This window comes from Astyanax mexicanus, chromosome 8 (genome assembly GCF_023375975.1).
Source record: "Astyanax mexicanus isolate ESR-SI-001 chromosome 8, AstMex3_surface, whole genome shotgun sequence".
Taxonomy (NCBI): Eukaryota; Metazoa; Chordata; class Actinopteri; order Characiformes; family Acestrorhamphidae; genus Astyanax; species Astyanax mexicanus.
Genome location: NC_064415.1, coordinates 12,081,837 through 12,099,465, shown reverse-complemented (window position 1 = coordinate 12,099,465; position 17,629 = coordinate 12,081,837). Strand labels below are relative to the sequence as shown.

The 17,629-nt window shown below is 38.0% G+C and overlaps 1 protein-coding gene across 6 annotated transcripts in view; it reads right to left on the bottom strand.

Annotated features, from left to right (window-relative positions):
* Positions 1–17,629, bottom strand: part of LOC103021546 (adhesion G protein-coupled receptor L2) — a 263,996-nt gene that overhangs the window by 101,148 nt on the left and 145,219 nt on the right. The gene's annotated exons all lie outside the window — the stretch shown is intronic.

Below are 17,629 nucleotides of genomic sequence, written 5' to 3'. Positions count from 1 at the left end.
AAATTCCAAATAACGCAAAAAAAAAACAAGTTCATATTAATCAAGTTTAGAGAGTTCAGAAATCAATATTTGGTGGAATAACCCTGGTTTTTAACCACGGTTTTCCTGCATCTTGGCATCATGTTCTCCTCCACCAGTCTTACACACTGCTTTTGGATAACTTTATGCCTTTACTCCTGGTGCAAAAATTCAAGCAGTTCAGTTTGGTTTGATGGCTTGTGATCATCAGTCTTCCTCTTGATTATATTCCAGAGGTTTTCAATTTGGTAAAATAATAAGAAATTTTTAAGTGGTCTTCTATTTTTTTAACACTAAATGTGAAAATAAAGTTGATTAATCTGTATTTGCATATTACTTACAAGCTGTACTACTGTAATCCACTAGTATCTATGTAACTAATGTGTAACAACACAGTCATTACATACATTTAAAGTGGGGCCTAGATTTAATGCATTTACTTCATGGATTTTATGTTTATTTGATGTAGTTTTGATTGATATTCTAAAAAATGTAGGGAAAATCTGGGTCTATATAGGCATGCTTAAACCTTTGACTAGTACCAAATGTATTACAGGCAGATTGATATTAAACACATAATCAGCTAAAGTAAATATTCAAGATTTTTCCACAATAATACTGTCGAATACTAAAATAACAAATCGTGAAAGAATGATCTGGTCCATGGCGGGAATTTGCGGTCTTCTATTGGGCACATGACGTGTTTCTAAAGTGCTTATGAGAGCTGATTTAGTGGTTTTGCAATCAACCATATCCCAACATCATACATCAAAAGTGTCAGTAGTAACATTTTGGACATTGGACCAACATTGCAGGACCATTCTCTAAAGATTCATTTTCCGGTAATGCACAGTATGGTATTGTGAGAGTCCTCTTTCAAGCATATCACACAGTATATAGAAAAACGCTATAGGCAAAATGTATTTCTATATTTTTTTTTTTACCTGGTCTCAGAAATGTATGATGACTGGACCAATAGAAATGCTGCAAAAAGTTTTCTTATTACCTAGGATGCGAAGAAAAGACTTGTGTTCTTGAGAAGGACAAAAAATTACTTTGCACAAGTACAAGAACACAAGAACATAGGACCTTTTGAGATGAAGTGTACTATTTGTGCTATTGTAATTTTTATTTATGATTAAATGATGAATGAAGTAGATTGAAATGGTCAAATCTGCCCTTTTCACGTTTAGTCGCTATTATCCAAAGCTAACCAGCTTAGCTAAGGCTACCATAGGAGGGAATACAAGCAACTTAAAAACCCCTAAAATTCTCACCTTATTTATTTTTTAAGAAGTCGCCCAGTTTATTTAACCCTTGTATGGTGTTCATATTTTTGTTACTCGTTTACTTTGTTACTTGTATTTAATTCAGCAATATTAAGCAATTTTACATTAAAATGCTTTACACATGCTTGCTTCATCTAAATTGCAAGCAATATAAACAGCTTACATGGTTAATATTTGCCCTTTACCTTTCTTATGTTACATTTCTTTTAAAAAGTGCTACTCTTTTTTTATTAGTTTTTTAATAAAATGTGAAAGAAAATGAATTAAACATAATATATGAGTAGAAAGTTTGTTTAGTTTCAAATTTACAAATGAAGCAATGTTTATTAACCCTTGGCCAAACATACTGTATGCAATATGAATGTGTGTGTCGGGGGGGGTGTACAGTGTGTGTTTATCGAAAATGTGTTTTGATATATGTTTTTCACAAAAAATGAGCCAATGCCAATGAGTTTGAGTTAGAAAAAAAATATATATATATATATATATATATATATATATATATTTTTGTATCATTTGATGAAAAATGAAAACGGGTCCCACAGACCCGAACACCACACAAGGGTTAAATACATGTACAAATACAATTTCTTGTCTGACCAACATCAGCCATTGTTTTAGCACTGAAGTGCCAATTATCGTTGGGTAGTTTCAATTGTTCTCATTGGCAAGTCACCAATTGATGCATTTTCAGTGTTCAGGGAGGAACAAGAACACATTTAGAAACTTAAATCTTTCGTGGTTAAAAAACAAACCAGGTTCTGCTATGGTTCTAGGCCAGTGATCATCCGTTTATAAGAATGGTACTAGAAGATGCACAGCTTGTGCCCTCATGCATGTCAATGGCAGTCATTACAGAAAGAATAAAAGAATAAAAGTGAAGCTTACAGCACATGGTCTTGGAACCAGATGATACACAGCTTGTGCCTGATGCAAGTTAATGGCAGTAGTTACAACAACAGTAAAAGTGAAGCTAACAGATGACCCAAGCACATTTTGGTTTGGTTTATTGCTGTCTCCTCAAGACAACAAGTGAAAAATGAGACACGGATGACACATTATTTGGCCTCACTTTCGACACTATAAAAATGACATGCTATAAACTCAGAAGACGACTTACAAACTTCATCGCCCACTGAGAAGAAATAGAGTTAATCCAGGGTTGGGGAAGTTTGGAGCTGTTTCTTTGTCCAGGCGGCGCTAAATGATGGATGGCTTGACCGACCTCCCCACCCTCTACCGAGATCCATCAAATCAACAACAACAATGTTTACCGTCTGAAGCACTGCATCTTGTTCTCTGATGACGGCAAACTTCCCGTTTGATAATGATTTGTGTAAACTGCGCTGGAGGTCTGGAAGAGGCCGTTCCTCCCTCAGATGTAGAGCTAATTCAAAGCAGAAAGGCCCTGCCATCGTCCAGAGCATGTTGTTTTCTTTTGCTCCCCACCGCAAAACTGATGGCCATGCAAATATTTAACCACCCCAGGATTTCCAGTTCCATGTAAGACGTTATGCCCAGAGCTCATGAAAGAAAGAGCGAAATTCTGAAGCTCTGTTCTGCTAGGACATCGCTCTCTTTTGTGGAGCCATTTGGCTCCCCTGGCCTGATTAAACGTCAATAGCGAAGAGACAAAAAGCAAGGCAGGCCTGCGTTTTATTCCTCTCCAGCTTCATCTCTTTCTCTTTTCTCCTCGTCTCTCGCTATCCCCCCAGCCTAATTCTTTGATAAAGTGAATCTGAGGAAGCTAAAAATGCAAAGTCCTTGGGAGAAATCCCACACATCACAGCAGAGATAGAGATAAGAAGGTTTCGACGCAGTTCGGTCTGACATGTTTAAGAGAATTCGTGATGAAGTGCACAGCTTATATTTCAAATAACACACTCACACAAACACAGACACATTTGCGAGTCCTCAAAGTAAAGTAAGTACGGCAAGGCGATGGCTTCCCGCAGCTGGGTGCTTGGCCATGTTTGTTTCAGCTCGGTTCATGTATGTTTGAGTGCTTGAGAGGAATAAAAAGAAAGAGAAAGAAAGGGAAAAAGCTTTTCTATTGGATACGTTAAATGCGGCGTAGCACGCTGCTAGGATAATTCCAGCAGAAGTGTAAATGTGTTTGTGGCTTGGCTGTTTGCGCCTGAAGCCACTTGATCACCAGGATCATGCTGGCTAGAGCACGGCGAGGCCCGATAGAGCCGATAACTTGCTTGGGGAGGGTGGAGAGTCGTTACAGAGGAAAGAGGGCCGTATCGCATGTATGACAACCCATCAGCGGACACGGAACTGCATTCCTCCGAGCCAACACATACGCCGGGCCGGAGTCCAAACCGCCAATCTGGAACATCTTTTCTCTTGTTCCTTCATTACGGCCAAATATGCAGTTCATTATGCCCTCAAGTCCCTCCCGCCTGCATCTTCCCTCCACATCAGCCCTGCAGCAGCTCCACTTTTGCCTGAAAAAGGAAAAGAAGCTGGAACACCATGACCCGCTGGGTTAAAACAGTCACTGCTCGTAACATCCCAACCCTCGAATCACGATCACGCTGATCATTCTAGAGATTCCAGAGCTACCAAATAAGACGGACGAAGTGGGCAGATCTTCATTAATTCAACCACGTCCTTCATACTTCCTGTGCTTTCTCTAAAGGTCTTAAACATTTACCCTCTTGACATCGCCGGATCTGATTACACTTTTGTACAATTTCCAGAGATGCACTGCTGTGGAATCCTGGACTGATGCTAATCTACAGTGGTTTTCAAGTACAGTGGAGTCCAAATGTCTGAAAGCACTTGTAAAAAAATGCCTCTTTTGCTTTCCTCCATCTTAGTGTTCCAGCAAATAAAGGGGATCTTTAGTAACAGAGCTTGTTTCCTGGTTTCTCAAACATTAGAAAAGTCTTTCTCAAGCCAATTTCTTTTAAAGTTTACCAGTTGATCCATACACTTCAGCCTTTTTTAGGCCAAACAGGTCATGTTCATATTGGTTTGGTTTATGCTGGAAGCTGGTAAGATGCAAAAAAGTAGAACATGTTTTGGACCTTGAGGACTATTTTGAAATCAATGTATTAGAACACCACCTGGCAGAATTATGCTGCGCTCCATTTAGACTTCCATTGGACATTTTAACTGGAGTAACTGGAGAAGTCAGCTTTCCTATTGGGAAAGTCAGGAAAGCCTTAAATTAACAAACCTAGAGTTCAGAGTCCTAAATAAACGCTTAGTACATCAGTCTCACACACACAGAGTACTGCCCAACTTCTATCTGTATATATGTTTTATTGTGTTTGGATGTGAAACACAATAATTAATCGGAAACAATGCTATTCTAGGAAAATACTAAAAATCAGAACATGGGACACTAAAAATGTGACATATTTTGGCTGGTAAATGACTCTCAAACCAGCTGTGGTCAACTCCAAATTTGCTAATTAGCTAAATGTTGTAAAAATCAAGTTTTGGGTGTGACATCATTTCTAGCTCTGACATCCAACTTTTAAAGTAAATGGAGCACAGAGTTACTGTACATCCTCCACATTCCCACCACTTTTCTATACAAGACTATACAACTCCAGGGCACCAACCTCCAGGGTGCCTCTAGAGCAGGCTTGGACATAAAGCCATTTATAGCCAGTCTCACCATCACGTCTCTCAAAAAAAAAAAAAAAAAAAAAAGACACCTGGCTGACCATCACCTTGAGAGCACAAACAGAAAAGTCCTATTCTCTGCAGACGACGGGCTCTCTGACAAGCAAACATTATTATCATCCAATGCCCTGTCATGCGCCTATCTGACCCTGTCAGCCTACCCAAATGAAGCCGGCGGAACACTGCTCAATCCCGAAGCCACCTCTGGCCCTTCTCTCTCAGCTTCCATTGAATGTTGGCTCTTCGTCGTCGGCTTAAACGGTCTACTCCAGCTCTGCAGCCCGAGGTGAAGGGGAAAGAAAGAAGAAGAAGAGCGATGGGGGAGGAGGAGGTTTGGGGTAGGGGGTGGGTCAGCGAGCGAGGTAAAGCGCCTGTCAGTGACCTAGCCTGCCTCGCTGTTTCTTTTGACATCTCCTGTCTCGCAGCTCTACAATTTTCTTTTGATTATGTCGAACAATTTCACAGGCGGGCAGAAAGGAGGAATCTCGGGGCGTCATCCAGCAGCACTCCGCCGGCAAACGAGGCTCAATTAGCTGTCATTTCAAGAGCTGGCGGAGTCACTATCCGTGGAAGAATCAGAAATCAAGGACATATAGTCCATCAGAGGCGTAGACCACTGGGCAAGAGACGAGCGTTAGCAATAACACGAGCAGCGGGGTGAGCAGCCTCGCCGCATGCTCTGCTGATGAGCAGAGTGAAAGCAAGTAAAGGTGGAGCACAGAGCAGGGCGCCGAGGTTTCCAGCTCATCTACATAAAGGCTTAAACGCTGTAGCAGACTTACATACGGACTCGCAAAGGCAGGAAAAACACACAACAATGTCAAACCGCTAGCTGCTAGCCCTGAAGTAACGTCTTCTCCAGTTCTCGCTCAATTTCTCTCAAATCAGAGCTTCGCCGTTCCTTTGCGTAGAATGCAAATCATTCATTTGCCCACTCTCCGAGTGTTTGTCCGAAAGTTCCTTCCATCTTGAGTTCCCAGATGGCTGCCTTTTGAAGGAAAGGCACAAAAAAGCAAGTTATTAAATGAGTGTAGAAACAAGCTGGGCGCAAGACAACAAGATAATGAAGGAGGGATCAGCGTCTGTATGTTTAGTCTGGATGAAGCAAATGATGCCAAACGAAAGCCGAGTTGCTTAAGCGGCGCCCAGATGTCAACGGAAGTGGGAGAAAACGGAAAATAGGTGGCCTCGAAACAGGCAGGAGAAACGACTGTCAAATCCGAGGAAAAGCTTCTACGAGGGAAATCTGAAAGGCTTCCAATGCTGAGCAAGAAGGAAGGTATATATGCACAATATACACAAATCAAGCACAACAAATATGACCAACTTCTTGTTCCGTGTTTAAAAACTCCAGCAGCAGTGCTGCTGTGTCTGATCCACTCGTACCAGGAGAACACATACCAACAAACAACCAGCTCTGTGGTGGTCCTTTGGAGCCCTGACCATTAAAAAACAAGGCAAATGATGGATAATAAAGTATGCAGAGAAACAGATTAAAGGAGAATCTTCTGTAAGTAGTAGAGAAGCACAAAGTGTCCAATATGTTCAGTGGAGCTAAAAAAACGGTTGTTCATAATCTTATTATATATATATATATATATATATATATATATATATAGTATATAGACAGACTTGCACACTACAATCATGTGTCATCAATGTGTCATTGCTTACTCTGCTACACCAGCCTAAGTCTAAACGAATGGGTATTAACCAGAAAAAACAACACACACACACACATACACACAACATGGCAAGGCTGCATTCAAACTTTTAATGGCTTTTAGGCTCCAAGTTGAATTCCAACTTTTAATAGGTTTTAGGCTCTTGGATTAGGTATCATTAAAAAACGGAACAAACCCATTTTGATTCACATAACGAGAAAAAAAAAAAACTCCCTCTTAAATTTGGTCTCTTTGGTTCCCCTTATAAAAGAAAAAAAAGAAAAAAAAAAACAGCACAGCCAGGAAAACATGAAAAGAAGTCCAAGAGATTTTGTTGGCGTATTTGTTTCAATACTGGAAATTAAGTGGTTGTCACACAGATGGAATATAAAGCGCAGTCGGCATGTGCTTGGTAAATGTGTGACATCAATACACCCCAAAGCATGTCTCGCTCTACTGCGGTGAGTAAATACTCCTCGGGGGACAATTTATCAGCCACTCTTCACCCCTCGCTATCGATCATGTGACCCGGCAGCTGAAGTCATTTATGACTGTTTCCTCATGGATCCCGAGCCTAAATCAAAGCGTGATTGAGATGGATGGGTGCTTTACCTTGCCTACTGAAATGCGAAGTGCGAAATGTGGAAATTCAAAGCGTTTCTGTTTTAACGGCCATCTGCCGGAAGCAGGCCGGGGTCCGTACTCAATGCTAAAACACGCTAAAGCGCTAGTCAGTTCGTTCAGTGACCTCCGCTAACACCTGCCACCCACACCTATGGTTGTTAGCAGTTGCTCACCCCGGTACAAGCAACCTCCACCGGCAGCAGCAGCAGCAGCAGCAGCACTTTCCTCAGTGACTGACGCCACAAAATAACGGGGGTGTGATGAGAGACACCTGCTTCTTTTTTTAGAAAAGTGGTTTAAGGGGTGAATCATTCTCGTCTCACTTCACTTTGTACCCAATGCTACCTGCTGTAATAGTGAGAGAGGGGTTGCAGTAGTGAGGCTGGATTAAAGTTCAAAGGGTTCAGATCGCCAATCGCCAAAGAACACTACCACTGAAACATCAGCTTCAGTTAAAAGAGAGAACTGCAGCCTAAACCTTGGGAACTTAGCCCCTTTTTCCTGCTACCAGAAGTGACAGGGAATCATTGAGCACTGGGCAAATTCTGACAATAAAAGCACTGCAGGTGGATCCATTCACTCCCATTATAAAGATATTCTTAAATTGGTGACCATAGTCTGGACGGGACATTAGAGACCAGAGGCAAAATCAGACATTCCTACCGTCCATTTATAACAGAAAAAGTGTCTCAGACTGCCTTCCTTGAGTTCACACATATGCACAGCATAAAGGACCAAGGCAGAGTGTTTTTGTTATTTTTTTGTTTTTGTTTTTTTTTTTTTTCTCACTGGTTTTACCAGTTTGTTCAACCAAACAGATGCATTAGACATGTAGTGGCTTCATTTAAAAAAAAAAGACATTGTGTTTTCTAGCTACGCCCATTCCGTAAACAATTCAACATGTCTGCAACCCTAGGTCAACTACATTTCCACCAAATGGCAATATGATGACTAGTCAGATAACTAACTCTGATAATGACCCATAAGTGGTCACCATCACACAGGTTAAAAAAGAGTGTGTGATGATCTAGACACACAGTTAGCACCATGCTAACCAAGCAGTTACAACCTTCCACTACTTGTTAGCTACCTTAGCCTTACACATTAAAACTGAAGAAATGAACATATTAAAAGCAAATAAAGTAACATATTAAAATCAAAGAAAGTAACATATTAAAAACAAATAAACTAACATACTAAAACCAAAGAAACTGACATATTAAAACCAAAGAACCTAAAATATTAAAAGCAAATAAATTAACATTAAAAGTGAAGAAATTAACATATTAAAAACAAATAAACTAACATACTTAAAACAAAGAAAGTAACATATTAAAACAAAAAACAACTAACATATTAAAACCCCCAAAAACTAACATATTAAAATCAAAGAACCTAAAATATTAAAAGCAAAGAAATCAACATATTAAAAGCAAATAAACTAACATTAAAACCGAAGAAACTAATATATTAAAACCAATTCTAAATCCTGACCTAATAACTGTATTTGGGATAATGGATATGGGGTAAAGGCAGGCATTAGTAGAGTGTTTCTAATAAAGTGGCCAGTGTGTGGAAACACAAGGCATTAACTAGTAAAGTGTTTCTAATAAAGTGTCCAGCGTGGGGAAACACAAGGCATTAACTAGTAAAGTGTTTCTAATAAAGTGTCCAGCGTGGGGAAACACAAGGCATTAACTAGTAAAGTGTTTCTAATAAAGTGTCCAGTGTGTGGAAACACAAGGTATTAGTAGAATGTTTCTAATAAAGTGGCCATAAAGTGGCATTAATAAAGTGTTTCTACTGTATTGCATTAAACTGCATTATAATGCATATTATAATGCATTGTAGTGACTAGTATGCTAACACAGCATGTTAGCATGTGGCTACAGTTTAACAGTATGTTATATTCAAGTTGCAGAGCTCTTATGATTTGACCACACCAAAGAAATCTATATTTTTTCATGCTAACTTTCTATTCTAAATTCATGTAAACTCATAATAAAAGTATACTTTTTGTACTGACTATGTTACTGGAGCAGTGCTGCTACTCAGGTGACACCTCCAGTGGTGTGGAAGTGCTGTTGTTGATCTACCTCTCACGGTGAGTACTACAGGACCTTAACTAAATGCAGATGGGCATTTGTCTCGCAGCTTGTTTTCCTCGTAAAAGATAATTATAGACTGGAAATCACATCTTGCCACTCTCATTAATTTCTACCTTATTGACTACTGCTGCTCGTAAAACACGGCCTTTAGCGTACAGTATGTTGAGAATGGAGCAAGGCTTTTTAATACTTGTTTGTTTGTTTGTATTGTTCATATTTTATTTATTAATCTGACATATTCATTTAATATATTCATTTCCTGCTTATCTGAGCAATGTGTGAATATTTATCATAAGATAACTAAACTCTAAAGAACAGCTGGTGAATGAGGCCCAATTATTTTTATTGAGAAAAAAAGAAGTGTTTCTTCTTTAGCATCACTTGAAAGAAGCATCTGTGTCATGTTGATATTTAAGAGTGAATGATCAGGATCAGAAAATACCACTGCATGCAGTAAAACACACACTGGCTGCGTGACCCAGTTCTGTTCAGCAGACACTGCTGATTCTGTAATCACTTCAGACTAACAGGTGTTTGCTGCTCCTTGACTGCCACACATGAGCCGCTAACAGACGGAGCGCTATGCCCCCCATCACAGGCTTTTAAAAGACCACAGGCAGATTCAAGCACAGTGGACTGGTGCCAGTCCTTCTCCTGATGCAAAAAACAAAAAGCCAGATTTACGAGGCCAAGACGCAGCTTATTATTCACGGCACTGACGCTCTCGCTCTGCCTCTAGACAAACACCAAGTGGGAGAGATGGAGAGAAAGAGAGAGAGAGAGAGAGAGAACTGAGGCCTGTGATAATGGAGGAATAAGCATTATGCCAGTTTCGCTTTTCGTCCACATTGGCTGCATTTACACTGCAGGGCTGAAAGGTTCTGAGCACGAAGGATAAGTATCCTAGAATCTCCTGAAAATAACATGCAGCCTGTGTGAATGTTTCCAATAATATACTTTGTAATTGTTTGTTTAATATAGGTACTAAAACTATCAAAATGTACTGCAAAACTGGTTTTAGGGCCTAAACCAGTAGAAAAATAATTTTGACTAATCGACTACAAAAACCATGTTAATTCCACAGGTGTCCCTTGTGTATAAATGTGCCTGTGTATAAATACCCTATGAGCTCCTTTGTTCTGTGTCATGCTTTTTGTTTAACCGTGTCCTCTTACTCTGTCCGGAACTTGTTTTGTTTAGCCTTATACCTGCTATGTTTTTTGTCTTAAGTGTTCCATGTTTGCTTTATGTAGTTTGGTTCTTTATTTGTTATTTTTGCTTGTTTGTTTCAGTCTTTTAGTTTATCATAGTTCATAGTGTTTTTGTTTTTTACTCCCTAGTGTTCTTTTCTTTGTTAGTTTAAATATGGATAATAAAGGAGACTTGCATTTGCATCCTGCCTCCTCCTCTTCGCTACACTTATCCAGCTTATGTTAGTTTATCTAATGTTATTTATGTTAATGAAGAGTGAAGCCTGTTTAATCTCACCTCAGCAGCTCTCTGCAGTAATTTAACTATCCGCGGGTAACATATTTAATATAGAAATCAGAGTTTAAACTGTACAGAACTAGTAAAGACAGACTGTAGAGATTTTTTTTTTAGAGTTAAATGTGTTTGTTTGTGTTTAATGGACACAGCGCTGATATTACACTGCACGCGCAAGACTCTCCCAGACTGAAACCTCATTGGCCAACTAAGCATGAGGAGAGGCCAATCAGGATGCTCACTCCCTCACTAGGTGTGTGTCTTCTTCTCTCACCCCTTTTTTTTTTCATACACTCTCTCTCGTTCTCTCTCTCTTTCTTTTTCTCTCTCGCTCCATCATACTTTAATGACTTGTTGACAATGAAATTTCACGTCGACTATTTTTTATAGTCAATGTTGTTGATTATGCTGACTAATCGTTGCAGCCATAATACAGTAATTCAGAGCTTGTTTTTTTTTTTTTTAGGATGTTCAAGTACTAACTGTACTTGGAGCCATAGAATCATTCAGTAAGGGGGATTAAGGATTTAAGGATCTGGCAAGACTATTGGCTGGCTGGGCTGAGACACCACCATAGTATGTTAGATGTTAGATGAGCATGTTTAGCTTAATGCTAACGCTGTGTTAGCAATGTTGGATGAGCCATGGTAACACAGTCTTGGTGATGTTTAATGCCGCATTAGTGTCGTTGGATGGACCCAGTTGCAAGCATGCTAATACTACCCTGTTTCACAAGTCAGCATGCAGGAAGGACACAGGACACGTCTGATGACTGACGATCACTAATGAGACCCTGCGCACTGTCTAGTCCTGTTTAAGCAACACAGCTAATAAATGAGAAGTTGTGTCAAGATTTCATGATGAGTAGACCAATAAAAATGCTCCAAAATGATCTTTTTCACACTGACTTCTATTGAAAGATAAAAAGATTTCTCGTGTAAATCTTCCAATTTCAACATTCGAGGTTTTTGTGCAACAGTGGCAATACACAAAGTTCTGCATCAGTTTCCACATTAATAATTTGCACATATTCACTATACAATGACGACATTTTATACACAATTTTGTAATGCTTTCTTTTTTTAAACAAAAAGTGAAAACAAAAAATATTTACATACTTTTACCTTTGGTTAAATGTGATTTTTTCTAATGGATGGAAAAAAATAGAATTTAGGGTTCAGTAGAAAAGATTTAATTCCAGGTCATTTTGGAGCATTTTTATTGGTAGATTCATGAAGAATTTTGTGAAAAAAAGCTTAATGAAAAGACTACCTGCCAGATTCACACTGGCTCATAAAAAAACAGCTGAAGAATTTTAATGGATACATTAATTCTTTAATTCTGACAGAAAATGACAGCATCCAATCTAATGATAATGTTTTTGATAACATGAATATGTTATCAATTTTATATAGCAGGTATAACGTTATTTAAAAGCCCTTAAGTGTGATTATTAATATCAGAAACCTGGAAAAAGAAGTGAAACCAGGCTAAGCACAGAAAGGTACGACAAAAGCCTCAGTTACCATTTTTTATTTATTTATTTTTTTTGGTCTTGCAGTGGAAAAGCAGCCATTGTGTTCTGTCAGTTGTTCCGTCTGAAGGTTTCTCTGAAGGATTCATCTCCACTCCAAATGCTTCTCACACTCCAGTCCCCCCAGCAACAGCCCCAACAGCCCTCCCTCGAGAAGGTGTCCCCCCGGGGCCACGACTTCTGACCTCGGTTCACTTGCTAACGCTGTGCAATAATGGCGCTAAATACGCGAGTGACACATTCCGAGACGTGCTTTGTTGAGGTTTATTTAGAGAACGTCCTCATTTTGTATTCCGGCTCAATGATTAAACAAACGAGTCGGGATGGGCCGGGCTGTCAATCAACCTGAGCTGAATCTCACCGTATCTCTACGGGGTCTTCTTCCCTTTTACTGATGAAATTAATTAATTTTACTCTTCTATTCTTTGGCTGTTAGATCAATACTGCCTCTGAGGCAAATTCATTTTCTGCATACAGCCCGCATTAATTTGAAAATGCTCCTGGAAATTATTGGCGTCTGTGATTACAGCTCTTTAATTCCTCAGGCCAAGCTAAGGGCACGCGCTCCTGTGTTCCAGACGGCCCCTTTGAAGTGTCACCGTGAGCCGTTTCATTCGCTGGTATTTAGCCACACGTTTTATTGGCAGTCTGCACACAGAAAATGCCCTTAGAAGATAAGCCATCACTGTCATTCCTTTTTTAAGCCATGGTTTCATTCCTGTCCAGGCAATAAGACAACAATTTCAAACCCCAGTCTGGAACAACACCGGTGAGCACGGGCACGGAATGCGTGAGCAGAGCAGACAATGCAGTAAATTCACTGTATTTCTGTTACTGAAGGACTTTTTGAAACGTTAAACATTATTATTCTCTGCCAAATGCTTTAGTGTGGAATATTAGATATCATTACCTCAGTCTGCATACATGATTACTACTGAGTCATGGAACGATAAGAGGCTTTTCTGTATTCGTTATTAAGCTACAGTATCCCCATTTTTGTAAAAAAACAATTTAAATAAGCTGATATAATGTGAATCTGGCAGCTGTGTCAACATTTCATAATGAATAGACCAATAGAAATGCTAATAAAATGGCTAATAAAATAAAATCTAATCTGTTTCATTGACTTATATTGAAAGGTGGAAATATTTTTTTTTTAATTACCTCTCATGTAAAGCTTCCAATTTTGACATAAGGCAGGGATGGGCAACTTCCATGATGGAGAGGGCCACATTTTTTTCAGCATGACCATTGGAGGGCCACATGACCTCGCACTTCAAATAATTGAATATGAAAAACGCTACAAATGATTTTCAATAAGAACAAATTTTATATGAATTTATATCTGTATGTTTACAGCACCAACATTTATCAACAACTATTTTCTGCATATTAATGCATTTTAATACGGCAAAAGACAAACCGTTTGCTTAAAAAAAGTGCAAAAAGGAAGTCCTTCATATCAAAGAACAAAAAGTTTGCTTAAAAAACTGATTGCAAATACAGTAGTTCCTCTGTGTAAAATAAGTTCATTATAACAAGTCCTTCATAAGCAACAAGGACAAAACATTTGCTTATAAAAGTGCAAAAGGCATTTGAACTCATTTATAACAAAGAACAAAAAAGATTTAAAAACTGATTGCAAATAGCTCATTCAATAATAGCAGAAAACTAGACCACAGAGGCCCAACATTTATTGAAGCTAATGAGAGAGCTGTGGTTTGGCCTGCTGGCTCACAATGGACTGGATGTCAATGTAAATTTTCGTGGTTGTTTGGCAGCGCCCTCTAGCGGTCAAAAGTAGAATTACGTTTTTTTTTTTTTTTTTTTTAATTATGAAATTATGAAATTATTTTTGATCTATTCGCGGGCCGCACTGAGTGATGACGAGGGCCGTGTGCGGCCCCCGGGCCGCCAGTTGCCCATCCCTGACATAAGGTTTTGTGCAGAAGTGACAATACACACAGTTCTGCATCAGTGGTCACATTAAGATTTTGCAAATATTTACTATACAACAATAACAGATTATACGTCTTGTTTCAAACAAAAAGTGAAAAAAATATTTACACAATTTATCCTTTGGTCAAATGTGAGATTCGGTAGCATTTTTATTGGAAGATTCATCAAGAATTTGGTGATAAAGCTTAAAGAAAAGCCCACCTGCCAGAAAAAAAATTGAGATCTTTGGTATAACGTTTTTAATAGCATGGATATATCAATGTTATATAGCAGTTATTATGTAAAACCTATAATGTTACAATCAACTTACTTCCAATTTGCACATACAGGTCTGGAAAAAAATAAGAGTCCACTTAAAAATGATGAGTTTCTTTGATTTTACTAAATTGAAAACCTCTGGAATATAATTAAGAGGAAGATGGATGATCACAAGCCATCAAACCAAACTGTACTGCTTGAATTTTTGCACCAGGAGTAAAGGCATAAAGTTATCCAAAAGCCGTGTGTAAGACTGGTGGAGGAGAACATGCCAAGATGCATGAAAACTGTGATTAAAAAACAGGGTTACTCCACCAAATATTGATTTCTTAAAACTTTATAATTATGAACTTGTTTTCCTTGCATTATTTAAGGTCTGAAAGCTCTGCATCTTTTTTGTTATTTCTGCAAATAAATGTTCTAAATCATAATACTTTTATTTGGAATTTGTGAGAAATGTATATTGCATATTGAAAATAACAATTACAAACTGTTTAACATCAATCACAAGCTTTTTTTTGTTTGTCTGCTACTGATTACAGTACAGGTGCTGTAAGACTTTGGGATGAGCCCAAGCTGTGTCCCAAATGCAGCATTAGATTAGTTCATTATCAGCACACGTTGTATTGGCAGAGTCTTTAGTGGGAATAGCTCAGAAGATCAGTCATTGTCGTAATCTCCTTTTTAGGCCATGCTTTCACTCCTCACCATGCAATAAGAGAACAATTTGAAACCCCAGAAGAACAACAGTGGCTACCTCTGGCACAGAATGTGCTAACACAGGGCTTTACGCTCGCAGCAGTGTGGTAAAAGAGCTGTCTTTGTTTTAGTGGATATTATTTTGGGCAGAGGGCTTGTGTGCCTTATCCAAGGTACGAATAACTCAGACAGCACAGATTAAGCACTAGGCTGAGGAGAACCTATTTATTTTCTTTAGTATGAAAACACAATCTCATTATAAACCCCATTTCTAGAATATACACACTACAGCATACGGACAGAAGTATTGGGATCTGATCATGCTCATTTATATTTTCTCAGAAATCAAGATTATTAAGAAGAGTTTATCCTGCTTTTGTTGAAATGACTGTCAAGGAAAAGCTTTCTATTAGATTTCAGAGAACTGCTGTGAGGATTTGACTGCATTCAGTGACAAAAGCGTTAGTGAGGGCAGAATGTTGGCCGATAACCAACCCAACTTATATAACCAATGCCACATATATTGGATGTAGCACTAAATCAGTGTAAAACAGGTTCACTAGTACACAGCTGAATATAGGGGCTGTATACCCAACCAAACCCATGCCAAACATGAAGCATAGTGCCAATAAAGTCTCTATCTATCTATCTATCTATCTATCTATCTATCTATCTATCTATCTATCTATCTATCTATCTATCTATCTATCTATCTATCTATCTATCTATCTATCTATCTATCTATCTATCTATCTATCTATCTATCTATCTATCTATCTATCTATCTATCTATCTAGATAGGTTTATAGGTTTGTCTCCTCCTGAGAGTGCTATTCCATTAGCAGCATAGGGATGAACCATATCGTATCGTATGCAATAATATCGCCAACATATTTGACTATCATGAATGTTATCATGATATTATATCTTGAAATATCGTTTCATATCACCCACCCCTAATTATCACATCAAGGCACTACTTTTTTGCTGGTTTTAGCAAAAAATAAATAAATAAATAAAAAAATTAACACTGTTCTCATTTCCCGTTATATATCTAATAGAGACAGATTATATTTGTCCAGTATCATTTATTTGACTTTAATCCTGCATATATGGAGATATTTGGAGTGCATTATTAGTAGTATCATGACATTCTGAATCATTTACTGTTACAAATATTGTCTGGATTTTCTGTTACAAATCTGATCTTTTTTTTATATATATATCAGTTAGAGGTGTTCCATATCATATCGTATGCAATAATAAAATTAGATTTTCATTTTGTTGCAGTAGTTTATTCTTGATTTTTTATTATTTTTTATTCAGTGTTTTGTCATATAAGCAAAGAGTAATGTTATCGAGGAAATACCATTAAATATCGTGATATTATTTTAGGGCCATATCGCCCACCCTTAACCTTTGTGTGGTGTTCATATTTTTGTTACTCGTTTACTTTGTTACTAGTATTTAATTCAGCAAAATTAAGCCATTTTACATTAAAATGCTTTACACATGCTTGCTTCACCTACATTGCAAGCAATATAAACAGCTTACATGGTTAATATTTGCCCTTTACCTTTCTTATGTTACATTTCTTTCAAAAAGTGCTACTCTTTTTTTTATTAGTTTTTAATAAAATGTAAAAGAAAATGAACTAAACTCAAGATATGAGGAGAAAATTTGTTTAGTTTCAAATTTACAAATGAAGCAATGTTTATTAGCCCTTGGCCAAACATACTGTATGTAATATAAATGTGTAGGGGGGGGGGGGGGGGAGGTGTACAGTGTGTGTTTATCGAAAATGTGTTTTGATATATGTTTCTCACAAAAAATGAGCCAATGCCAATGAGTTTGAGTTAGAAAAAATATTTTTTTGTATTATTTAATGAAAAATGAAAACGGGTCCCACAGACCCGAACACCACACAAGGGTTAATTTGCACATCTCACAACTAGAACATGAAGCATCTAAATATTGCATTCATTAGAAGGGGTGTCCACAGACATTTGGTCATATAGTACATCAGCCTCTTCAAGAGTGTTCTAGTCTGGACTAGATGTTAAAGGAGAAATCTGTGTCTGTGTAGTTTAGTTGTTTTTTTTTCCATTGATTAAAAGCAGATGGACATGTGAACATCTTCAGTTACAAGTTCTGCTTGGTGAAGGATACCAACCAATCTGTGTTTAGAGGCAATGCGGTCAATGCCAAGATAACCGTAGATTAATACTTAAGTCCTAAAAACTATGAAGAAAAAACATGTGAAATTATTTAGTAAACCAAAAAGTGTTAAACAAGCCTGAATATGTTTTATATTTGAGTATCAGAGACACACTTCTTGCTTAAATG